Genomic DNA, 26,494 nt, shown 5'->3' on the forward strand with positions numbered 1-26,494 from the left:
CCCCGTAAGGAGAGCTGCCCAGAGCGAAAGTGCAGCCTGCCCAGGAATGGTGCCGCACGCACGGAGAGCTGACACAACCAGATGATGCAACAAAAAGAAACAGATTCCTGGTGCGGCGTATAAGGATGGAAGCAGTCACAGAAGAACACACAGCGAGTGGACACAGAGAGCAGACAGCTGGGGCGGGGGGGGGGGTGGGGGGGTGGGGAGGAGAAACCCCCTGATTGGTTTAATCCAGGCTTCCGCGAACTGCCGCGCTCCCGAGCGCAGGGACTGGTGCTTGGAAGGGCACTGAAGGCCGGAGGTGCGCAGCAAACTCCCATTCAACGGCCGTCAATCCCCGAGGCTCGGGTCCGTTCCCCACGACACGAACGCGTGCATTTCCTGTGGTTGCTGCAGCCGTCGCCACACACCCAGCGGCTTGAAACAACACATCCATTCTCTCGCTGCCCTCGAGGCCAGAGGTCTGAAATGGGTGTCAGCGGCCTGAAGTCAGGGTGCCCTGGGGAGGCGCCACGTTCCCGGCTTTTGCCACCTCCTCGAGGCCACCGGCACCCTCGGCCCGTGGCCCCCACCTGCACCTTCACAGCCAGCGGCCGCCTGTCCTCTGCTTGGCGGTCACCTCCCGGTCTCTGCTCCTGGCCCTCTGCCGCCGTCCCTCGTGATTGCTTTGAGCCCGCCAACGTAATCGAGGACGGTCCCCCCATCTCAAGGTCAGCCGAGACACTGGGAAAGGGACACCGTCCCTTTTCCGTGGACCGTCACGTGGCCAAGGGGATTCGGGCACCTGTGGGGACCACTGCCGTGCGTGCCTGCTGAGCTGAGCACCTCCAAACTTGGGGGAGTAAGAAACTGGAGCAGAGGTCCCCGGGGCCTCTTCCAACTCATGCATTCATTCATTCCGTCAGCATTTATTGAGCACCAACTGTGTGCCAGGCCCTGTTGCAGGCACTAGGAGATACAGTGATGAGGAGGCCAGCAAGTCCTCCAGGGGCCGTTTCGTTCAAGTCAAGAGGCTAAAGGAGGCGGATGAAGGCCGCCGGGAGACGTTCCCGAGGCCAAGCTAGCACAGCGCCCACCCGCCTCCGTGGCTGCCTGTGCATCGGCAACGGAAAACTTTGTTTTCCTCTGGGAGGTCTGGCTCAGAGCGAAAGTCCAGCAGACAGGAAGTGGAGGGAGGCGCAAGGGGACGTTTTGGGGAGGAAAAGCAGGGTTGCCTCCCTCTGGGTTTGATCAGAAGAAACAGCAGCGCACCTGATTCTGTCTGGTCTCCTCTTTTCCTCGGGCAGTTGGTTCTTTAAGGAGAACGGGAGCTCGTGGGGCGGAAACCTGGTTTTACGGCAGCCCGCGTGCTCCTTCCCACACCCAGCTCACCCACTCCCGACTTTCAGTCTGAAATAAGCCTCAGTGGGACGTGGAGGGGCCCCGGAGCGGGGACGTGGAGGCCAGTGTGCGAGGCTCGGGCCACCGCGTCCCGCGGCTCTTACTCTGGGTCTGGGGTCTCCCCGGGCAAGAGCCTGGCTCCCAAGTCCTTGCTGGGATTTCTCAGCCGATTAACATAGAAAAAGCAAGGAAGAAGGGCTGAAAAGCGGCTATGTTAGGAATAAGGCGACTTTAAACGGATGCGCGTCCTGTGGAACACCAGACCTGCGTCCTCGGGTTATTTTAAAATACCCTTTATTTTCCATTCTGTCTCTGGTTAGTCTCTTCTGATAGAGCTTAACAAAAACAGATCTTACGCTACAAACCGAAATTTATTTATAATTTCAAGAAGAACAAGAGAGGGGGCCCTAAACTCGAGGTCAGATCAGTACCCTGCCACCAGAAACATGTCTGAGACTGGCGGCTGTGCTTGGGGCCGGAGCTGGACGTGGGTCGACAGCATTTGGGGTATTTGGACGTTTTCCATCCTTTTTCTTCACGTTTTCGCAGACCCGCATTTTTCCTCTCCTAGCTGATTCTCTGGCAACATAATGAGTCAGAGACCAAGATTCAAATCCCTGCTCTCCCCTCCGTCATTGCGTGAGCTTGGACGAGTCATTTCCTTCCTCTGAAAAGTCCACACTAATCCCCACAGGGGAGGCCCTCTGGCTGGTGGGTGACGTACTTGTAAGAAAGCATCCAGAGCTGAGCCTGGCCCAAGCCACCGTCCGATGAAAGCCTGATGACCTTCCACGATCATACTGAGTCTTGTTCACACCCCAGCCTGCTTCTCCAGGAGCCCCTCGCGGATCCTCTGAGCAGTCACGGGGTTAACGCGTGAGGAACGGCTATTTCTGGCTTGGGTGGATGACTCCCACGTCCACCTCCAAGCTCTGCTCAGGAGGCACTCTATCGGCGCACCTCCTCCGGCGCCCCCCCGCGCCGAAACGCCCCACCCCAGGACCGTGCACCCTTCCCGTGACCTGCCAAGACCAGGACGGCAGAACAAAGGGTGGGAGAGAACCAGACCCGGACGGGGGGGGGGGGGGGGAGGGCGGGCAGTAAACCAGCTCTTGGGAACAAATCAAATAATCACAATCGAGAGTGTTTGCCCATGGCTGGGGTGTAAATGCTCCTTCATGGCTGATTTCAAGCTACCTGCCCGAAGTCGCCAAACTGGAGAGAGATACACATAAACGGATCTTGGGACCCGGTGAGAGCTGGTGTGGGTCAGTGTGGCGCGCTGGGAGTCGGTGGGAGCTGGTGGGAGCCAGTGCGTGCCAGTGCGAGCTGGTGTGAGAAGATGAGGGCTGGTGGGAGCCAGTGTGAGCTGATGTGAGCTGGTGTGAGTGGATGTAGGTTATTGTGAGATGGTATGAGCTGATGTGGATTAGTGTGAGCCAGTGTGAGTTTTACGACCTGATGTGGGTTGGTGTGAGCTGACGTGGGTTGGTGTGAGTTGATATGAGCTGGTGTGAGCTCATGTGGGTTGGTGTGAGCCAGTGTGAGCTGGTATGAGCTGATGTGGGTTGGTGTGGGCTGGTGTGAGCCAGTATAAGCCAGCTCCAGCCCACCCAGAGAGCAGAGGGAAGGGCAGTGGGGAAGCAAGGGTCATTTCTGCTGTGCCCTCTGGAGCGCTGCACCTTCAATGTAACAATGTCCCTGCTTTTTAAAATTCCAGAACACTCCTCCTCTCCTCAGACTGCATGCATGCCTGCGTGTGTGTGTGCGTGTTGCCTTCTTTATCCCCTTGGGCCCTGAGGACATGCACCTGTCTGTCTTGACCAGTGAGGAAGCCCTGCGCTAAGGCCAGCGTCCGGCTCAGAGCAGGCGTTCTGCAAATACCTGTTCCACAAATGGGCCGCTTCCTCCGAGAAGCCTTCCTTGGTGCCCAGGCAAGGATGGGCCCCAACCACCTGCTTGCCTTGACTCAAGGGCATTTTCTCACTTCCACAAGATCTAGATGTGCATGTCCTGCTGGAATAAAAACCCCTCACGGCCGAGACCACAGCTGCCCTTTTGCAGCCGTACCACCCAGCATTTCACAGGTTCCCCAGAAACGCTCCCAAAGGGACAAACATGCACAAATAATGCGTGGTTTCTTGTGGCATAAATTCAGAGGGCAGACTTCAGTGTGAGCCCAAGGTCCCCTCGTCAGTCTTTCAATAACCCTGGGGTGGCGAGGGAATGGACCAGGTTGCGCTGCATAACAAGCAAGCCCTGGTTCTCCTGGCTGCAGCCAGCACAGGGTCCAGGCAGCAGGAGCGGCCACTGCCCCAGACAGCAGGGGAAGGTGCTGGAGAGTCCAAGAGTCCATTTCAGCTCCCCCCATCACCCAGGCCAGGTCCAGCCCATGGCCCACTTGCCCCTGAGGGGCCAGGGAGCGCTGTCCATCCTGCCCCTGGACAGAGGGGACATCAGAGACGCTTGGAGGATAGCGCCAAGGCCCATGGCACTGCGCCCCTGAAAAGCGCTCGGAGGGCCTGCGCAGCAGGACCTGTGCTAGGCCGCCACTGTCACCATCTTGAAAGTCGTAATCTTTTTCTCTGCGTTTGTTTTGGATCTTTCCTATGAATAGCACCAGACAATATGGGGCCTTTTGTGAAAACTCAGCATAAGGCTTTCCAGGTTCATCCGCGGTCTAGCATGTACCAATACTTCATTCAATCTTAGTATTCCATTTATTGGATACTTCTTGAACGAGGGGTCCTGTGTTTTCATTCTGACTAGACCCCACAAATCCCGTCTCTGGCCTTGACGGGGCGGTACTGCTTCTACAAGCTGACTTTCTATGCGGTGGATAAAGAGAAGGGGCCTGAGCCCTGGGCAGGTGGCTGAAGCCGGCACACCCATCTCCTGGAGGTGGCTTCTGTGAAAAAGACCCATATTCGACTCTCAAAAAGTTCACTTTTGGGGTTTCACTTTGTGGATTTTATGTCGTTTTGCTGGGGTGGACGAGAAAGAAACCAAAGGATGGTTCCGCTGAAGTTTGCAAGAACAAAATTGTGACATTTAGTCTTAGTACAATGGGCCAAGCCCTGCACTCCCCTGGTCAGGGTTTAGAGCACGTCTTGGGCCGCTCACTTGCTCTTTCACTGAACCAATTTTTGCTGAGCCCTACTGTGTGCTGGGTAAATTTCTAGGGGACAGGCAGTGAGCAAAGCCGACAAAAATCCTTGCCCTCAGCGTAGCCTGCATCCTAGCGGGGAGAGAGCAGGAAAGCAGGTGAAGGAAGTAAAATGGATGGCGTGCTAGGCAGTGATAAAGGGGAGGCAGGTAAAGCAGGAACTGCCGGCTACAGTCTCGATGGCCACGCAGGAAGTGGCCCAGTTTAGCAGCGGAAACCGGCAGCAATGGGCAGCTGCTGCTCCTGGTCCCACAGAGCCCAGGGCATGGCCGGCCCAAGGGTGAGCCTTGGGGCAGGGCCCGGGGGGCCGGCCTGCACCCTGACCCCTTCCATTTCCCATGGGCTGACACCCTGAGCGGGAAGTCGGGTCAGAAGACAAATGAGGCTGCCGCCCTGCAGCCCTCGCTCTCCCGGGAGTGGCCAGGGTGGCAGTAGCATGGAGGGCCCCGCGATGTCCGACTTTTTGCTCTCTCGCTGCAGTTTCCCGTCCTCAGTGTCCTGGGCCTGCCTTGGTTCCCCGATAAATCAAATGACCAAGGGAAGCAGATGTATCTCAATGGATAGAGCATCCGCCTACCACATGGGAGGTCCAGGGTTCAAACCCAGGGCCTCCTGACCTGTGTGGAGCTGACCCATGCTCAGTGCTGATGTGCGCAAGGAGTGCCATGCCACGCAGGGGTGTCCCCCGCGTAGGGGAGCCCCACGCACAAGGAGTGCACCCCGTAAGGAGAGCCGCCCAGCGTGAAAAAAGCGCAGCCTGCCCAGAAGTGGCACCTCACACACGGAGAGCTGACTCAGCAAGATGACGCAACAAAGAGACACAGGTTCCCGGTGCTGCTGACAAGAATACAAGCAGACACAGAAGAACACACAGCAAACAGACACAGAGAGCAGACAACTGAGGAGGGGGAAGGGAGAGAAATAAATAAGAAAGAAATCTTTAAACAAACAAACAAAAATCAAATGACCGAAGCAAGTAGCGTGCTGGGGACTCCAACCACTTCGTGTTCTCCTGGCCTCCACACGGCGGTCAGAGGCCCAGACAAGCCTCGGCCGTGCTTTCCTCTCCCCGGGGCACTCTCTTAAACTTCATTTTGCTTTTGCTAAAATGCAGATTGGAAAAGCCCCACGAGGGGTGCCCCCACATGCAGCCTTGCAATGTCCGCCCGTGCACATCGCCGGGAACGTGGCCTTGTCTTGCAAGAAGGGAAGGGCCCTAGCCGCTGTGCGACCCTGGTGGATAGGTGGATGGGTGGATGGGTGGGTGGATGGGTGGGTGGATGGGTGGATGGGTGGGTGGGTGGATGGGTGGGTGATGGGTGGTTGGATGGGTGGATAGATAGATGGGTGGGTGGATGGGTGGATGGGTGGGTGGATGGATGGGTGAATGGTGGGTGGATGAGTGGGTGGGTGGATAGGTGGACAGCAATCCTGGGTAAAGAGACCCCCAGCATGCACCGGTCCTGGCTGCGCCAGCTGTGTCATCACCGTCTCTGGAGCCTCTGAGGTGTGTGAACACGGCGAGAATGAGTCAGCACACAGAGCCCTGCTGATTTTTAGGAAATGATCTAAGAATACATTTCCGAGGCTTTCGCCCATAAGGCAAATGGTGCACTGGTTTAAATATTTATGTTTTTCAAGTGCTAAAGTTTGGAAACACCCAGGAAATACTCGTAACTGTGATGGATTGCCTCAGAATGCCTATTGGAGGCCTTCCGGCCCTGCAGAAAGGGGGACAGAGAGATTCATGCAGAGTAGATACAGAGCGCTGCGCTGCCAGCCCCAGCTGGGGGCTGGAGAAGCTTCTGGTTCTTGCACCTGGCGTGGGGGCGGCCAGCTCAGGCCAGGGGTGGCTGCTGCGGGCAGTGGAATCTCAAGGGCTGCCGTTCTAGAAACTGCTCGCCCTCGCCTGCCTGACAAAGCCTCCTGAAGCCCCCTTTCGTGTCGCCCGCCCCCCTCGCCTGCGGTGCTCCAGCCAAGCCCATCCGGTCACGCTCCTCCAGGCCCTGTGCATGCTGTTCCCGCTGCCTGGACACCCTTCCAGCACGCCCCTGCCTGCCCAGCTCCTACTCATCCTCTGTGGTATCGGTGTTCAGGTCACTGCCTCCAGGAGGCCCTCGGGCTGCTCCCGCTGTGCCCGACCCAGGCACGCTTCTCCCACCCACGGCACCTAAGTGTGCCCCAGCGTGCCGGCCCTGGGGGAAGACGGCCCCTGCCTGCCAGGAACGGCACCAGGTGGGGGCTGTAAATAGCGGCCCTCCCGGCCAGGCTGCGGCTGCTCTCCATCGTCGGTGCCTGGCTCGGGGGCGCGTCAGAATGCGGTTTCCTCGAGGCAGGGCCACCCGTGGCCTCTGCACTGGGTTCCTCGGCACACACCTGGCGCTACACCAAGTCCCGGCTCCCCTCCCCTGCAGCCTGGAGCCCTTCTGTCCTTTCCAAAGAGCTCCTCGAACCCCCTTTCCCTCCACGGCTCCCGGGGAAAGAGGCCGCTTGCCACGGCCAGGCAGGCAGCGGCAGCCTCTGCAGAGGGACCCCAGCCCCCTGTCACCTGCAGGCACCCAGGCGCCGGCTCAGGCAAGAGGGCGCGAAGAGGCTGGGGTTGGTGGGCGAGGTGCGGCTGAGACCAGGGACCCCCTGGAAGGGGAAAGAGCAGGAGCGAAACGCAGCGCTCCCCAAATTCCGGGACAGTCAAGGAAACGTGGGTAAGACCTGAACCTCGGGGCAGGCACGAGCCGCCGAGACTGCTCCCCGATCCTCTGCAAGGCCCTCGAGTGAGGCAGGGCGCCCCATGTCCCAAAGGAAGTAAGGGCTGGGGTCACGTTTCATCTGCACAGCAGCCCTGGTGAGAAACTGAGGCAGGGCCACGTTGGCCACAGGCCATGGGAAGCGCAGAGCGGGGTCCCGGCCGAGCCGCCCTTGCTCGGGCGCCTGAGCATGGCCACCCCCAGCAAGTCCACGGGTGGCCTCGGCATTTTCGGTAACGATTCGGGGGGGAGCTGTGACCCTCTCTTCTGAGATGCTTAGCCTCACGCCACCAGTCAGGGGTGTTAGGAAGTAACAGACCACGTACCCCCCACGGGGGCCCCGGGACCCTCCCGGCGAGGGGGCTCGCGGCTCACACCCCTGCAGGCGGCCCGCGGTGGCCTCTCCTCTGAGCCCCGCGGCTCTCTGGTTTGCTGGCTGGCAGTGAATTCTGCTGGGAGGGGAGGGAGAGAAGGAACGCGCGCCGTCGGGCCTCGGGGGAGACGGGCTCTCCCACGCGGGGAACGCCGACGGCCCCCGGAGACCGTGGGGGGTCCCCGCGGAGCCCTCGTGCTGCCTCGCTGGAGGCCGAGGCTGGCCGTGGCACCCTTGACTCCTTGCTTTCATCTGGGGGTGTCCCTGGCGTGCCTCACCCCCAGCTCAGAGGGCAGACCCGGGAACGGCGAGTGCTACACCCGCGTGGCGTCACGGCCGCGCAGCCTCGGCTCCGGGGGAGCCCAGGAAAGAGCCCCCACCCCGGCAGGACGGTGGGAAGGACCTGTCGGGTGGCGCCTCCTCCCCTCCGACGGCAGCCGAGGGTGCTCGGGCGGCCCCTTGAGCGGTCCCGAGGCGCCTGCCCCAGATCTCAAGGGCACCTGCTTCACTCCACCTGCCAGGACAAGTCAAAGCAGCCGAAGGCACGTCGCCGCCAAGACAAGGCCAACGCCACGTCCGACAAAGGGAGCGCTCGGCTCTTTGGGGGGTCAAATTCCCAGGCACGGGTCAGGGGCGCTGGGTGGGGGCGGAGAGCAGAGGCAGAGGAGGGATGGTGGGCAAGCAGCACGGGCGCTGGGGCCACGTCCGAGGCGGAGGGTGGACACCAGGCGAACGCGGACTCACGGCTGCTCTGACGGAGCGGGGACCGGACAAGGGTGGAGGGGCGAAAGGGGAGCCGAGGCGGGGGGGCCGTGCAGGATACATCCGCTCGGGCCAAGGAGACAAGGTCACACATTGGCCACGCCCCGGGAGGGTGGGAGCTTGGGCGACAAATCAGAGACAGGGTCCCGGGCGTCGCTAGGAGCTGGGCACCGCAGCCCGTGGCTCGGGGGACAGGCGGAGGCGCCCGGGAGCCGGGGCCTGAGAACGTCAAGTGCGCCGTCATCTCAGGAGGGCTCTCTCCACCAAAGCCAGCCCAGGGGGACCGCGGCGCCCCCGCCCGCCCCGTGGTCTGTTGGGGGCTCCCGGGGTGTGTCTGGTGGACTCGGGAGCTCGGCGTGGAGGAAGGACACGGCCTGGGCCTGCCGGGGGTTTCAGAGCCAGGCGCGCGGCGCACGCACGCGGTGGGACGTCGGCACCCGACCCCACGCAGGGAAAGGATCCATCATTAGGTGGCCAGGCATTTTCAATTTTGACAAAGCTTTGTTTTCACTTGAAAGGAAGGCGAGCCCTGTCCCGGCAGCCCCGTGGCACGAGTTCCCTGCAGAGCCGCGGGACGGAAGCGGCCCTGGAGGGGCCGGACGTGCTCGACGAGGCATCGGCCGGGGAGAAGCGCTTTAAAGACTGCTGTGCCCCTTCACTGTCTCACGCAGGAACTTTCCATTTTGAAATCTCTGGAGCTTGTAAACTCCTCTGATTGGTCAACTCCTTGAGAATCAGGCACAGGAAGTAAAAAAGAGAAGGGGGGAAAAGCCGTAGCTTTATTTATAGAAACCCCATTTTGCTATTCATCAAAAAAATAAACACAGCCCACCTCGCACTAAAAATATGCATCTGAAGATCAACAATGAGGCCATGTTTAGCTGGCTCCATAGAGAAGTTGAGATTTCAAACCAGAGGAATTTCTCACGGATGAGTCCTGGAATCATCCAGAACAGGGTACCAGCGAGCACTTTTTAAATTGAAATTTTAAGCAATGTGTAACTCTGTCTGATTCTAAAGCTGGCAAAGAAAAGCCTCATCCTCTGACGTATTTAGTACAAGCTGTGTGACCTTTGCCAAGTTCCTTAACCTCTCTGAACCACAGTTTCAATGAGGATGATACCTACCTTTCAGAAATGCTTTTGAGGAGAAAATAAACCCGTACTAAAGTTCTGAACAGAAAAGAGATACTCAAAACTGGTAGCTGCAATCACTGTCTACTCACAACGAGAATTTGAGCGTCACCCATTCTGATTCTGAAGTCAAGGGTTGTGCCCAGACATTCTGTTGAAAGAGAACCCCCCATAATGCCTCCCCCGTAGCAATTAAAGTTGCTCAGGGAGCAGATTAGCTCAAGTGGTTGAGTGCCTGCTTCCCATGTACGAGGTCCCAGGTTCAATCCCCAGAACCTCCTAGAAAACAAAATATTAATCAATAGATCAAGGTGGCTTGCAGAGTCTGGAAGAAAGCACGTCCATCCCATGACGGCGCTTCCTTCTGCTCCATGCTCTTCTGCACGGCCAGAGCGGAAGAGAAGCCCGCAGCGACGGGCCGTAAGAGCCAGGGTACGACGTGACGTCCAGACACGCTTCGTTCTCACGGCCTCCATCCCACAGACCCTTGAGTCTGGGCTGGCCTCGTGGCTTGGTTTGGCCAGTCAAAGGAAGCCAAAGCGCCAACGTCCCAGGAGACCGTGGACGCTTCTGTGTGTCATCGTGGGCCTGGCCACGGCCGCAGGACGCCCCGTCATCCCAGTCAACGGCGAGCTCACCTACCATCGAATACGGCCACCCAGACTACCCAACCCGCAGCTGGCCCTCCGGCTGGTGGCGGAAGCAGGGGTCGGCCCAGCCAAGATCAGCCAAGCCCGGCCCGAGTTGGCTGCAGTGGCCAGCTGAGCTGCAGCCTCCTGAGAAACTGAAAGCGGGAGCTGCCTGATCCGAGCTGGGGAGTTCTGTACAGTTCCCTGTGCGGCAGTCGATAACTGCGGAAGGAGCTTTTCTCTTCCCACCTATTTGACATGAACCGATTTCCTGCAATCACGGAATAAGTCTGTCTTCGTGCGTGCTCAGTCCTGTCACCAACCTGCTGAGTTGCATAAACCCGGACAAACTGGACAGGGGCTCTCTCGGTCAGAATTGGCTACCTGTGGCCTACAAAGTTTAAGGCTTATTTGTGAATGTCTTTGTTCTTTGTGTGTGTCTTTTCTCTTTAAAAAAAAAAAAAACTTACAAATGTCTTATTGCTTTAAAGAAGGACACTGGGTTAAGCTTGTGGGAGAGGATGGCTGTGACGCCTGGGTCTGCCCACAAGTACGAGGACATGAGCAGGCTGAGGGGAGGAAGGGCAAGGTGGCCCGAGGGCAGCGCAGGGCAGCCGCCGACTTAGGGGCCATGGGGTCATTTTCTGACTCAGTGGAGTCCAGGGACAGCCGGTCCCAACCCACAGCTGGTATCAGAACCAAAGCCACATGAAGCTCCCAGCACACTGTCTGTCCCTGGAGTCAGTCGTGGTGGTTGAAAAAGGTGTCCACAAGTTCTTGGAGACTCGTCCATTCACAGCTGGGACCCAACCCCCTCCCCGAGTGTGGCTGGACTCCCTGACTTGCTTCTAACAAACAGAACTGGCTGCAGTGAGGGTGGATGACTTGACACTGGGTCGTAAAAGGCGTGCGTACTCACTCGTGGGCCTCTCTTTCTTGGGGAAGGCAACTGCCACATTGCAAGGATACTCAGTTAACCCCACGGAGGGGTCTAGAAGGTGAGGCACTGAGGCCTCGTGCCAACAGCCATGGGAGGCCGCCATCTTGGAAGCGAGTCCCCCAGCCCCAGTTGAGCCTTAAAATGATGACAGCCTCACGGGAGACCCAACCCCGAATCACCCAGCTAAGCCAGTCCTGAATATTCCTGACCCACATAAAGAAAAGGAGAGAATAAACGTTTATCATCTTAAAATCACCAAGTTTCAAAGATATTTGTTATGCAGCAGCAGGCGTCTGATACACTTGTTAAGGCAGCTCTCAATGGCAAGAATGGTCCTTGTTAACTCGGTGTCTTTCGCGAAGGCTGGGCTTGCACAGCGGGACCCAGAGCTCAGTTTTCTCACCTCTAACCCCTCATTACTACAGACCTCTTAATTGACTGGACACAGAACGTAAAACCTACCCAACTGGTTGCTTGAAGTAGCAAAGGACAGAGCCGAAGGCTTTTACTTGGAGTTTGATATTGGAGTTTGATGCTGAAGCTGGAGCCCCAGGGAAAGAGACAGAGCCGTTCGCCTGATCGTCTACAGTGGACCTGGTGGAGCAGAGGCGCTGAGCCCAGAGGAACCCAGGAAGCCTGAGCCCTCCCAGACGTCGGCAGCCATCCTGCTCCAACATATGAACATAGATTTTGGTGAGGAAAGTAATTTATGCTTTATGGCTGGTATCTGTAAGCTCCTACCCCAAATAAATGCCCTTTATGAAAACCAACCGATTTCTGGTATTTTGCATCAGGACCCTTTTGGCTGACTAATACAGAATTTGGTACCGAGGAGTGGGGAAGTGCTTTTGCAATTACTGAAATGCTGGAATGGTTTTATAAATGAGTAAGGGGTATTTTTTGGAAGAATTGTGAGATGCTTGGAAGAAAAGACCTCAGTGCTTTGAAGAGACTGCTGATAGCAACATGGATGCTAAAGAGACTTTTTATGATGCCTTACAAGTAAATGATGAAACTATTACTGGAAACTGGAGGAAAGAAGATCTGTGTTTTAAAGTTGAAGAGAACTTAGCAAGATTAACTGCTGGTGTTTTACGGAAGGTAGAATTTGCAAATGGCGACCCTGGGCATTTAGCTGAAGAAATTTCCAAAGTAAACCTGGAGAACATGGCTTGGCTTCTGCTTGCAGCTTACAGCAAAACACTAGACGAGCGATATCCTGAGGACTGATCTGTCAGGCACAAAGAAAACAGAAACTGATTCTGGAAATCAAGCTCCCTGATGGAAGTGCCCCATTGGAGGATTTAACTAAACTTGGAACTTATAAATCAGGATTGAAGATGCAGTTATCTAGGAAGACTTGTGGAAAGTCTTACTGTCCGGTGGCTTGGACCCCTGCTTCTTGCATGTTAAACCAACAGACTTTTTGAGAGAGCTGTATGAACAAAACCACTGTCAGTCTAGAATAAAGGGGACGTGGAAAGGAGAGATTGAAGGACAAACAGCTTTAAGAGGGAAACTATGGAAGCTGAGATCTGGAATGAAGACATCACCTTGGGCCAAGAGAGGAGCCCCACCCATGTGTACAGAGAGGGTGAGTTTGCCCCAGCAGTTGAAGAGGGTGGATGCTGATGTCTGATGTTCTGGGAGAGTTCTCCCACCCCAGGGTGCAGAGAGGGTGGGGCACATTCCCTGAGGATTAGGACGGTTAGTGTCAGAACTCCATATGTCTGAGAGGCGTGGACCTGTCCCCCAAAGGTTAGGGAAGGCCAGGTGGTCAACTTGTCGCTCTGAGAGGGTTGAGCCTGTTTGCCAAAGGTTAGGGGAATGTTGTTTTCACATCACCGTACTAGGGAGGCTTAAGACTCTAACCCAGGGGAAGTGGACTTGGCCCAGTGGTTAGGGCGTCCGCGTACCACAGGGGAGGTCCGCAGTTCAAACTCCGGGCCTCCTTGACCTGTGTGGAGCTGGCCCAAGCTCAATGCTGATGTGTGCAAGGAGTGCCCTGCCACGCAGGGGTGTCTGCCGCGTAGGGGAGCCCCACGCACAAGGAGTGCGCCCCGTAAGGAGAGCTGCCCAGTGCAAAAGAAAGTGCAGCCTGCCCAGGAATGGCGCCGCACACACGGAGAGTTGATGCAACAAGATGATGCGACAAAAAGAAACACAGATTCCCAGTGCCACTGATAAGGATAGAAGCAGTCACAGAAGAACACACAGCGAATGGACACAGAGAGCAGACAATGGGGGGGGGGGCTAGGGGGAGGAAGGGGAAAGGAAAAAAAAAAGACTCCAACCCAAAGATTGGGTAAGGTGTGGCAATCACCCCAACACTCTTGGAAGGAGAGGTCTGGAGCTTGGTCGACACCCACATGCTTGATGAGGGTAGAAGCAAGAAAATGGCCCTTGGGCAAGCCTGTGGAAAGGGTGGTTCCCATAAGGCACCAAGGAGAAGAAACCATCATTTTGAGAATGACTCTCAGACTGAGGTCGAATGGTGGATGCCCTGCAGGTCTACTGAACTATAGAGGACCCGTGACTCACGTTTCCCTCCCAATTTCTCCTTATTGTAATGAAAATGTTTATTCTTTGTCTGTCACTTGTATATTGGAAACAGATAAATTGTTTTGTAAGTTTCAGAGGTCTATAGCAGACAGGACTTTGCCCCAAGACTAATTGTATTTCTTTAAATTGGTTGTGATATGATTTAGTACCTGCACTGTTACTGATTTTTTTCAAATATTGTAATGTCTATTTGGAATTCAGAGGGTGGAGTAGAGCAGTTTGATATGGTTATGAATTCCAAAAATAGATATTGGATTATGTTTGTAATCTGGTTTGTACCTGGGTGTGATTAAGTTTTGATTAGGGCTTTGATTGGGCCACGTCATTAGGGAGTTGAGTCCCCACCCCTTGGAGGGTGGGGACTCACAGATAAAAGGCGCGGCAAAGGACAGAGTTGAGGCTTTTAATGTTGGCCTTTTGATGTTGGAGTTTGATGCTGAAGCTGGAGCCCCAAGGAGAGAGACAGAGCTGTTCGCCTGATAGTCTACAGCTGACCTTGTGGAGGAAACAGAGGCCCTGAGCCCAGAGAGAAGCAAGACCCTGGAAGGGAGGAACCCAGGAGGCCTGAGCGCAGGCAGACATGGGCAGCCACCTTGCTCCGACACGTGGCAAAAGACTTTGGTGAGGAAAGTAACTTATGCTTTATAGCCTGGTATCTGTAAGCTCCTACCCCCAATAAATACCCTTGATAAAAACCAACTGATTTCTGGTATTTTGCATCAGCGCCCCTTTGGCTGACTAATACACTTGAAAGGAGCAAGCCTGGCTCCTCAGGCCACTGTTGTACAAGAGAGGCAGGTGAGTGGTCTCTAGCCACGGCACCAGCAGAGACCACCGCAGAAGCCCCCGGAAGCTGCCCAGCATTTATCCCCACTGCCCTCGCACTGACGTCTCACCCTTGAGCAGGGCTTGGTGGTGGGCTGGTCCACATCATTCCTCCAGGGTGGGGGTCAAGGCCAGCAGAGTGATTTCCAGGTAAAGTGGCTTGAAGCGGGGTTGGGTTCTCTCCCTCCCTGTTAAAGCCATTTTATTGGAGTATCACAAACGCGCACAGATAATGCACCCAACTAAACACACACATGCAACCAGCAGCCAGAAGCCCCCTTGTGCCCCCAGGGGTGCTGAGCGCCCTCCTGCTTTCTATCCCCCTCGGATCTTCCCCGTTCAGGGAGTTGATGTAACTCGGACCATATAGGTTGTGTTCTTTTGTGTCTGGCTTCCTCCGTTCGACGTGATCTCGTGAGCGCCCTCCACGCGTGGCGCGCGGCTGTGGGCAGCAGTTCGCCCTCCCTGCAGCCTGTGCGCCCCTGTGGGAATGGACGACCAGGTAGATTTACCCATCATCGCGTTGGTGGCACTGGGGGAGTCCCAGTTTGGGGCTCTGATGAATCACGCGGCTTGCAGTGCTCACACGTCTCTGGAGGAACGTCTGTGGGCATTCCTGGGGAGAACACACCCGGAGAGCTTTGCTGGGTCACAGGACACGGATTTGTTCAATGACGGCTGGCACCGCCTATCGATTTCCTGAAGTGCCAATCTGCACTCCCTCGAGCTGGATGCAAGAGTCCCAGTTGCTCCACTTTCTCGCCAAAACTTGGCATTTTCTGTGGTTTCCACTGAGCCGTTCTGGTGGGTGTCTGATGGTATCGCGTCTCGCGGTTTCACTTTGTGTTTCCTGAAGACTAAGGAAACTGAACGCCTTTGCATATGCCTATGAGGCCCCTTCTTTTAAAAGGATTTTTAACGACCTGGCCTGACTTTGGGATAATGAGAAGCACACCTCTCTCTCTCTCGAGAACTCCCTTAGGAGCTCTCTGCATAAGCAGGGGACGTGCTTCATTGTCTTCCTCTGCTGGTCGCCCAAACATGCAGGTAAAACCAGTGGCTAATTATGGACAGAAAGAAGGCCTTTGGACTGATTTTTCCAAGTGTCCCCACGTTTAGATCTCTGTCCAACAAATAATCTCAGTTACTGTTACCGGAGTCTCCTCCTGGGAGTCCCCGGGACGTTTCCGCGAGCACCTCCCGGGGCCTTTATTTCGGCAGAGCCGGGCGTCTGGTTACACCGGGCTCCGAACTCTCTCCGAGTAAGATGATCGTGGCCCTGCCCTGCGGGAGGAAATCCCTGGCGCCGTTATCAGACCCTTCCCCCGTTATCAGACCCTTCCCCGGGGTGGCCGCACCCTCCCGTCAGCTCTCGCCGTCTCCACCGCACAGAGGCACGGTGGCCCCAGCTCCGTCCCCGGCGAGGCACCTCCCTGGTCAGCTAGCTGCAGGGAAGAAGCTGCAAGGCGGCCACTCTTCAGCACGCGGTTACGGAGCACCTGTCCAGGCCGGGCCGCGGGGCAGCCCCGGGTGAGGGGCTGGGGATCCGGAAAAGCGGACGAGGCCCACCTTCGTCCCTCCGGAGAGCACCTTCAGGGGGTGTCGGGTGGTCCCAGGAGGTCAGGAGATGAGAGCAGGGCTGCGAGTCCCAGACACGGCGACTGGGAACCAAGAAGGGCTCGGGCGCTTTGCAAGGCCGTCTGGCTGTTTCCCAGACCATTAAGCATCCTTCCGTCCTTTGTCTCAGCAATTCCAGTCAAGGGTGTTCATGAAAGAGAAATGAAAACGTGGGCACAAAAGCCTTTGTTCCCCGTGGCTTCATTTATGATGGCCCCAAACTGGACAAACTCCAGTCTCCTTCTAGGAGAACCGATACGACGGAGTATGCTCAGCGACAAACAGGCAACAATTGGCCCCAAAATGGAGTTGAACAGACATGGCAGGCAGAGAAGCACTCATGCTACAAGTTTCATTTATAGAAAGTCTGAGAACAGGTGAAGGTATTGTATGGCATTGGGAGGGGGGGAACTGATGGGGAAAGGGCACAAGGTTACTTTCTGGGGTGATAGAAATATTCTCTAGTTCAGCACGCCACGCGTGGTGCCCAACTGATTCATGCCAGGTGTATGAAGTAGCTTAAAAATGATGGAACCAGGGAATGGATCTGTCTCAAGCAGTTGGACACCCGCCTACCACATGAGAGGTCCCAGGTACGGTTCCCAGTGCCTCCTAAAGGAGATGAGCAAGACAGCAAGCTGATATGACTGCCTGGCGCAGTGAGCTGACACAGTGAGGAGACACAACGCGACACAACAAGCAGGGAGCAGGTGTATCACAAGCAATTGGGTGCCTCCCTTCTGTGTGGTAGGTCCTGGGTTTGGTTCCCTGGACCTCCTAAAAGAAGACAAGCAGAACAGAGAGTACACAACGAACAGACACAAAGAACAGACAGCGAGCACAAATAACAAGGGGGGGGGAGGAGAAATACATATACAAATCTTAAAAAAAGAAATAGAAAAAAATGGTGGGACCATGCACTTAAGCTCTGCACACTTTATTGTATGTAGATTATACAAAATATCTAACTGCAAAGTGCGGCCAATGCTATCAAGGAGAAGAATGGGGTTTAGGAGTGAGGCTTACGGGCCCTCCTAGTTGGAGGGAATGGCCAGGGAAGGCCCCTCTGTTCAGATGACATTTAATCCAAGAAGATGCAAAGGCAGTGGCGGCAGCAGAGGGAGAAAGAGTGTTCCAGGGGCAGAGAATGCTTGTGCAAAGGTCCTGAAGCAGCCGAGAGTAGACTGAATTGTGGGAGCTGAAAACCAGCCAGCATGGCTGAGCAAGAGTGAGGAGAGCTGCACAGAGGAGAGGCAGCTGGGGCCAGCTCGGGGGTCCCAGGGGGTCTGACCTCCACCCCCAGGACACGGGACGCCATCCCACAGTGGGTTGCGCCAACCATTGCACCAACCATCGTGGCCTTGACCTTGCAAAAAGGCCCCTGAGGCGAGGTGCGGGGGGGGGGGGGCGGGGGGGAGCCTTTCCTTTTCGCTTCCCAGCCGCATGGCCTGCATGCCCAGCTCCCTTTTTTTCTCTCGCTCTCATTCTGCTGTAAACATGTGCAATTTTCTCATATTTTATAAAATGCATACACTGACTGTCATCTTTTATTCTGGAGGCTGGGAGGGCAAGGTAGGGTATTTGAAAATTCAGAATTCAGTGCACAACGTGAACCAGCCCAGGCTGGCTGTGGGGTGTTTCATGTTCGCCTCTCAGGGGTGCCTCTAACTCTGAGTCAACAAAAGGCTGCCCCCACCCAAAATAAGAAGAACGGGGAAAGCCAGATGGAAGCAGTGCAGGCAAGCGGCTCAGGGCCCACACCCGCTCAGGGACTGGGGAGCGATGAGACCCGGGGCCGCGGCCTGCCTGGAGCCCGCAGGAGCCAAGCCCGCCGGGCCCCGCCTGCCTCCCAGACCCAGTGAGCCCCGGCTGCTCCAATCTCCACCTGCTGACTGTCCAGGAAACACAATGCCATAAAAATGATGCCCAATTACGCCTCCTTTCTAATAGCTCCCCTCAATCGCTCCATTTCCACCACAAATGGTGCACTCAGACTTTTGCATTGAAGTGCCATGTTAATGCATTTAAAAAAAATCGTTACACACCAGAGGCCGGGTGGGCAGAAACAATTCCAGGTGGAGTGTAAAGGGAAAGGATTAAACTCTGGGTGTCAAGGGCAGTGTTTGCACACCACGCCCAGAAGCAAACAGGGGCTCCGCTGGAGATCGGAGCCTTCTCCACAGGCAGCGCTGCCTCCGGCGGGGGTGGGGTCGGGAGCCCCGGGAGCTCCGTGGGGTCGGCCGTGTGCGGGGACCCAGGGTCCCGCGGGAACTGGGACAAAACGTCTCTGTGGGCTGCCACAAGGAAAGCTGAAATTACCAGGCAAGGCTTCTGTGCACGCGCAGGGCCCCTCTGAGGCTAAATGCACGAAACTAGCAATTTGTCTAGCTAATGGCCATGTGACCACGGCCAAATGGATTTCTGAGGGTCGGGCAGGCTTTTAATACTTCATGACGCAGCGTGAACCCCCCGTAGCTGGAGGCCGAGGGCTGTGACAGCTGCCAAGCGGAGAACAATGCCAGGCGTGGCACCCAAGGACACCCGGCCAAGGCAGGCCCCGGCAGGGACCAAAACCTCTGGAGGCACCTGGGGCCTGGCTGGTGTGGCCTCCGCAGCAGCGCGGAAGTCACAGAGAACTGCCCCCTCTCCCCGAGGAGCTGCCAAGGTAGCAGCTGAATTGGGGAAGACGCTGGCCCTGGGGCCTGGAGATGGAGGGGCAGGTCCCGTCCTGCTACCTCCCAACCCAGATGGATGACGGGTAGATGGAGGGATGGATGGATAGTGGATAGATGATGGATGGAAGGGTGGCCAGATGGATGGTTGGCTACTGGCTGGGTGGATGACGGATAAATGGATGTATACTGGATGGGAGGATGGACGGTGGATAGATGGATAGGTGTGTGGATGGATGGGTAGATGGGTGAACAGATGGATGGATAGTCAGTGGCTACTGGGTGCCACTAGATCAGCTTTTACACTCACTATTTATGCACTTGACCTGGGAAGGCCTCACAAGCCCGAGACTTAAGCCACAAAGGTCAGGAATGTTTTCAAAGGCCTTGGGCCAGGCTATCACCACAGCACTGAAGCGGGGGACACAAGGATGGATCTGCCCTTATATGTAGCCATGGCACACACGGTGACCTCGGAGATGCTCTCCCCCGGCCCTTCCCTGCACAAGCTCTTGGACTGCGCGGACCAGCGCCGAGCCCGCAGCGAGCTGGGGACAGTCCTGGTGTGAGCCTGGCTGTGCCCATTAGAGTCGGGCTTCCCGGGCCACGGCCAGCCAGGGGCCACCCTATAGGTCATGGGTCCTCTTATTTTGCCACAGATAGGCCATGGGTCCTCTTCTTTTACTTGCCTGTTTCTTTCCATGGCTTCTTTTTTCTTAAAGCTTTATTTTAGAAAGGAAACCCTCAAATGCTGCATTACATGGTTTCCGTGCACCGACGGGCTTGCTGTGCCAGGTACATTTTTCTCTCCTGTGCGTTAGAATAACCGTGCAATCCCTCCGAGAAAGGCGGTGGGCGGCAGACGGAAGACGTGCTCCCCAGAGCCGGGCTCCAAGCCCCCTCTGTCCCTCAGTGGTGCCACCTGAGCAAGGTCTTAATCTCTATGTCGGTCGCCCCCTCCCCCGTCGGTAAAATAGGGGAAATGACCTCAGGGAGACGGCAGGAGGGAGGATTAAGATAAACAAATAAAGCACCTAGCAGGTGCTGGCACATAACAGGTGTTCAAGAAATGTTAGCATTTTCTGTTAAAAAAAAAAAAGAAAGAAAAACGTCCCTGCCACACCGGCTCCAGCCCTGGGCTGTACTGCCGTCCGGACGCACTGAAGTCAAAAGCCGAGACTGGAGGCCCAGTGAGGGCAAGGCCTGGCTCCACGGTGCCCCGGCTCCTGGCACTGCAGGTGGCCTAAAGAGAGGGACGCCCATCGTGTGGTCACTTTCCCGGAGCGTCAGGTTCTGTCCACACGCGGGTGCAGGCGGCGCCGGTCTCTCCAGCCACGCCTGCGGCAGCCTTGACCTCCACCCGCAGCGGCAGGGACAGGCCACTCTCCCGGCCCTTCTGTCCCCTGCTGTCGACAGAAGAGCCGCCTCTGCTCCCCCCGGGGCTTCCCAAACCGGCCCGAGTAGCCCACACGGAACTTCTGGCCGCGCCGCACGCAGGGCGCACTCGAGCGCCCGCTGCGGCTGATGCAGACCCGCCGGGGCAGCCCCTCCGGGCCCACGCCTCGTGGCCGCCTCTCTTCCCGCTGCTCCATCCCAAGACCCCGGACTCACCCTCTGCCCTCTCGGATGCGCAGACCCCACAGCCCACGTGGCAATGATGCCGGCCCTCTACTTACAGGACCTCTCCAGAATCGACGAGCCCGGGGCACCAGCATCTGGGCTGTGACCTGCCCGTGCTTCCCGTCCACCCCTCAGGCTGCTCGCAGGGAACGGTGGGATGTTGAGACCCCCCCCTCCTTCACTCCGAGACCCCCTCCTTCACGCAGCTCCCCGCTCAGAACCCCGAAGGCCCCGTCTCACTCAGTCCAAGTTCAGCTGTTTCCATGGACCACCACAGCGGGACCCGGGACCTCGGACCCATCCCTGCTCTCTCTGGCCCCCTCCCCTGCCCCCTGGTCCTTCCTTCCACGGCAGGTGCGCTCCAGGTGCAGGGCTTTGGCACACTCTGTTCCCTCTACTGGGATGCTCTTCCCACCTCCAGGGTCGTGCTCCTGCCACCCCTCCCCCTGCTCATCCACCTAAAAGTGCCGCCCCCCAGCGTGGTGCACCCTCTTGGGCTTGGCTTCTCTTCGTGGGACGCAGCCCCAGCCTACGTGTTGCACAGTGGCTTACTCCACGTGGCCAAGAACGTTCCGGGAGGGCTGAGCCGTCGTCTGCCTCGTGCTCCACGTGCCCCCGGCCCCGAGGCCAGCGTCCAGCCCCAGGCAGGGCTTTGCTGGACAGGTGCGTGGGCGTTTTAGGAGGTGCAGGGCTCCCCGTCACCTCTGAGTGAGGGAAGGCGCAGTGGAGGGGCAGCCAGGCTGCTGGGGCTTCCCACCCTGCCCGTGCCGCTTAGCACCTGAGTGTCCCCGAGGGACCGCTCTGCGCCTCAGTTTCCCCATGGTGATCGGCTAACAGGGCTGCACTGGGCTCACAACTCCGTCAGTCGTCCTGACTGCGGTGCCTCCCGCCCTCCTCTGTGCCCTCTTCCCCCTCCAGTTCTCTTTTCTTTCTTCCCTCTTTCCCTTCCTCTCTTTCTCCCCCTTCCTCTGGGACCCTCTTTTATGCCACAGGCTGTGCTAGGGATACTCTGAAGAACAGAATCCCCGAGGGGCAGCCAACGGGGGGGGGGGAGGGTCATCAGCTCCAAGTGGGGGGGTGGGGGGCTTGACCTCTGGCTCCACCCAGCAGGCTTTGCGCAGGGGTGGGGTGGGCAGTCACTGGGGGGCGGGGTGCCGCAGAGCTCCCCCTAACAGAGCCCACCCTAACGGAGCCCACCCTAACGACACCTGCCCTTGAGGGACGTGCAGACCCCCAGGCTTTCCAGAAAAGGCTTCAGACCCAAGAAAGAGGGGATGCCGATAAGGAAGGGAGGTGGTCCCGGGAGCAATCAGCACTCCCTGGAACCCCAGGCTCGGGAGGGACCCCCGAACCTCCAAACCCCAGCTAGGAGCCCCTGCCGGGGCCCTCACCCCGAGGCTGACGGTCCAACGACAGCGTGCTGGAAGCTTTCGCACCCAGAGCTGAGCCAGGTGGCCCCTCGGGGGCAGCAGCTGCTCTGAGGCCTGCTGCGCGCTGAGCCGGGGCGAGTGGGCTAGTGGGGGGCGCACAGCCGGCGGGGGGCGCACAGCCGGCGGGTGGCCAAGTGCGCCCGGGCCCACAGCTGTGAGGCACTGCTGGGCGCCAACATCGGAAAAGGCCTCCGCCCTGCAGCTCTGCGCCTTCAGCGCTCCCAGTTCACGCAGCAGGAGGGCTACTTTTTTTTTTTTCAGGCTGTAGGTGGAACCCCACTCCCAGTGGCAAAGCTCAAGTTGGCCGGGGCACCTGTCGTGAAGCTCAGAGCACCCAGTGGCTACGATGCAGGGGGGTGGGAAGGGCTGCGGGCGGGTGGGGCCCTGACTGCCCACTGCCATTAGGCAAAGTCCCCCAATTTAGATACTTGAGCATAAAGGCGCCCAGCAGTGGCCTCTGGCCGGCACCGCTTGCAGGGCAGGATGACTCTGCCTGGGGAGGGGCTCCGGCCCCCTGCGGCCTCATCTGGGTACCACGACTTGCCGGCTGGGTGGCCTTGGGTGAGCCACAGAATCCTTGTGCCTCAGTTTCTTTGTCTGCAAAATGCGACTCAGTGTACCCCCATGTCTCAGGGTTGTCGTGAGGAAAGCACGGCAAGAGCTCGGCTGGACACCCCCCAAAGGCGAGTGTGGGGCTCAGGCTTCCAGCGGGTTCCAGAACCAGGCCCCGTCCCCTGCCCTCCGGCCGGCAGTGCCCGGCCTCCTCCTGTCAGGCCCTGCGTCCGAGGAGCACAGTGTCGTTTCTACAAAGAAGCCAGACTCCAGGGGCCTCTGTGGCTTTTAAGAAGCAGGTACTAGACTAAGTCTCTCCTGGGAATCCAAACAAACAAACAAACAACAACAAAACAACAAAACAACAAAACGGGTGCCTTGGGGGATGGGGGGAAAGGGGAGGGGAACAGAATCTGAAGGGCAGCCCCCCTGACGGCAGCTCCCGGCCCGGGCCATTCTGATTAGAGGGTGCCCGTCCCGGTGGGGGTGGACGTGGACGTGGGTGGGAGTCCTTGAAATTAAAACCGACTAGCCCTTGGGGCCCCTGGTTGCTACCCACTCCCTCTGAAGTTCATTTAATAACTTCTGAGCCGGGAGGAGAAAGCATCCAGGCAAAGATGCTTGGGTCATTTATTTTAAAGTTATTGGTATAAAAATATCCAGGGTCTTGATTTATGGGGAGGAAGTCGCCCGCTCCCCCTCCCAACCCCCGGCCAAGCCTCATTTTTCTCTCTAAGTTCCTCTGCAGTTTCCATTATGACTGAAGTCACATTAGTTAGTTTATATCGCAAATAAATCTCCAAAATAGCACAGAACCATTACGGGCGGGTATTAATAGCGCCTGTAAAAACATCCGAAACCTCGCATCCGCCCGGGGCGCACACGCAGCGCTCTCCAGGGATTCGGGGTCAGGGGACCCTTCGCCCGGAGGCGCCCCCCCCCAGCCCAGCCCCCGCCCCGGTCCGCCGTCGGTCGGTCTGCCGGGCGCTTGTCCGTCTGCGCCCCCCTGCATTCCACGGTCAACGAAGTCCCTCCCCTCCCACCCGCACCGGGGAGCAGCGCGGGGGGACGGTCCCCAGCCCCTGTCCCCTTCCCCGGAGGCCGCGCGCGGGGTCCCGCGCTCCGCCTTCCCCCCGCGCCGCCCTTGGGTACTCACGGGCTGCGGGGACTTCTTTGGGGGAGAGCGCCTGGAGAGGGATGTCGCCCTCCAGCATGGCGCGGCTCGCTGCCCGGCTCCGGGGCGCCCCAGATGCGCGGGGCCCGGGCGAGGGGGCGGCCGCGGTCTCCGCCCTCCACTCGGAGATCCGCGGCTGCTCCCGCCGGCGGGGGTCCGAGCCCAGCTCGGAAAGGGACAGGGTCTCCCCGGGCAGGGCGCCGACGCGAAGCCGCGCGCACTGGAGCCAAACTTGGCCGCCCGCGCGCCCCGCCGCGCCGCTCCTCCCCCTCGGCTTTTTGGTGCGGGGGTCCGGGGCGGGTCCGCCCGTCCCCCGGGGGCTACCTGCGGACGCCGCCCTCGCTCCGCCCCGCGCGACTCCCCCGGGGCCACCCGGACGCCGGGCGAGCGGGACGGTGGAGACGAGCCCCCGGGGCTGGGACGCGGGCCCGCCCCCGTCTGCCGCTCGGCGGGGCGCGTCTTCGCGGGCTCCGGGACCGGCTTTTCAGTGCGCGCCGCGAGCGCTGTGCCAGGCGCGCCGCCCCCCGCCAGGGCCCCCGCCGGGGTGTTAACTCAGGGGGGCGGGGCTCGCCGACCCAGCCCTGGGACAGGGGGCGCCCCCTCCAGCAGTGGGCACCGAGGGGCCCGCGGGCGGCTCCGGTTCCCGCCCCGGTGGGGTACCCTGGGTCCCCTCGCCGCGGGGGCTGTGGTTAATCAGTCCGAGGACGCGGCCCGGGGACCAGAAGGAGAACTGGAGGTGGAAGAGGTCCTGGAATGCCGGTCCAGGGGTTTTTACCCAAGTCTAGCAAGTTTAGGGATCTGGATAAAGTGAGATCTGCCCCAAAGCAACAGAAAAATCCTGCTGCTGCAAGATTCTGGTTAACGAGCTCAGGGGCTCCCTCCCTGGCTGCCGCCACGCGGTCCTCCTGCGGGGCCAATCCCTGCAGCCAGGGCGCAGGGTCCCACCGTGCCGCCGCGCCGGCGTGTGGGAGCCCGCCTGGGCCATCACGCCCTTGGAGACGGTGGGTGTGTGGGCGAGCAGGAGGCCTCGGCCCAGGCGCCTGCTTGTGTATCCACAGACCTCACACCCCTGACATCTCCGGGTAAATACAATAAATTCCCAGGCAGCACTGCCTTCCACGAAGCAGGAAGCGGCTCCTGACCACAGGCGGCTGTGGGCAGGGCAGGGGCAGCTGGCCGGACCTCTCCAAAGGTCACGGTCACCTCCTGCACCCTGCAGCTGCACTCACCTGCCCAGGCGGTGCCGTCCCTGCTGCTGGCAGGACCCTGGTGGAGACGGGCCCGGGGGGGGGGCAGGGGGGGGAAACGGTCACAGCCACCCCAAGACTCCTTTCTCCCTGGTGGAAGTCCTTCCCACCCTCGCCAGGCCCCAGGGATCGGTGCTCACACCGGCCGGCCTGGAGTGAAGACTGCTCACCCCTGCAGCGTAGCGCACGGCCACAAGACAGTGCAGCGTAGCGCACGGCCACAAGACACATCCTTCTCTGTGTCCCTCGCCGGCGAAGCGCTGTAAATGGAAAGGAGAGCCGAGGCTGCCTCCCTCCAGCGTGCAAGGGAGAAAGGTGACCCGCCACCCTCCCTGGTGAGCATCTCCTGCCGGGCAGGACCAAGGCATTGGGAGATGGGCACCTAGGCGGGTTTCTCTTCTTCTGCGGCCGGGAGCGCAGCCCTAGAAGGGCTGGGGCGTGCCAGGTTCCCCAGGCAGGTGCAGGGACCCCCAACGTGTGCCAGGTACCCCTGATGTGTGCAGAGCTCCCCAGCTGTGTACTGTGTACTCCAGGTGTGTGCCAAGTACCCTCGATGTGTGCCAGGTACCCCCGATGTGTACAGGGAAACCCACTTGTGTACCGTGTACTCCAGGTATGTGCCAAGTACCCTCGATGTGTGCCAGGTACCCCAGGTATGTGCAGGGAACCCCAGATGTGTACTGTGTACTCCAGGTATGTGCCAGGTACCCCAAATGTGTGCAGGGAATCCCAGATGTGTGCTGAGTACCCCAGATGTGTGCCAAGTACCCTCGATGTATGCCAGGTACCCAGACACACGCCAGGAACTTCAGGCATCTGCACCCAGAGGGCAGAGGAAGCTGGGTGGGAGCCAAATGCTGTCACAGGCCCTTGCGGGGGTCCCAGCCCCGATGCACGGCTTTTCCTTCTGGCCTAAACCATTTTGTGCGGGATTTGAGCTAAAAACTCATTGGTGGAAGGATCTGATAGCCTGCATGAGACATAGCAATAGCTCAGTTGGGTAAACACAGAGAAAATTTTAGAATTCTGACCCCTGGAATGATAAACTATAAACCAAAAAGGCTCAGGAAAAAAAAAATGTAAATACTTACCAGGGCTATTTTTAACTGTCTTTGTTTACCTTTTGGGGGCAGTGATGGGCTATTGTATATTTAGCCAGCTTTAAAATGCACATTATTGAGTGCATTATTATTAGCAGGAATATGTAAAACAGCCATTAATAGATGTGGATTCATTCCGGCTGAGCCTGGAGCCGCTTTCCTTCGCATGCTTCCTGGCCCCTCTGAAGGTGCCCTCGGAGGGAAGGCTCCAGCCTGCGCCTCCAGCGTCTGCGAAGTGCTGATCCGCAGCCTCAGACTCTTAAAAAGGTATCTGAGCACACCTGAACCAGCTCATCTTAGCAAAATGCGTGCTGTCGGCTGCTATTTCCATCAATGTCGCAGGAGCAGGATGCCCGGCCGGGCAGAGGCCATGGTGCGGCCCGAGCAGGGCAGGGAGAAGGACGCCTGCGCCCCCCAACCCAGCTTCCGGGGAGCTCCGTCCCGTAGCCACATCTGAAGCCCAAGGCTCCCGAGACCATGCGCATGCCAGGGAGATATTCACGTCAGGAACGGGGTGGAGCGGTGGGGCGGGAGGGGGCACGTCCGTCACCGCGCCTGGCAGCCG

Source organism: Dasypus novemcinctus, chromosome 10, assembly GCF_030445035.2.
Source record: "Dasypus novemcinctus isolate mDasNov1 chromosome 10, mDasNov1.1.hap2, whole genome shotgun sequence".
In the NCBI taxonomy this organism is placed as follows: Eukaryota; Metazoa; Chordata; class Mammalia; order Cingulata; family Dasypodidae; genus Dasypus; species Dasypus novemcinctus.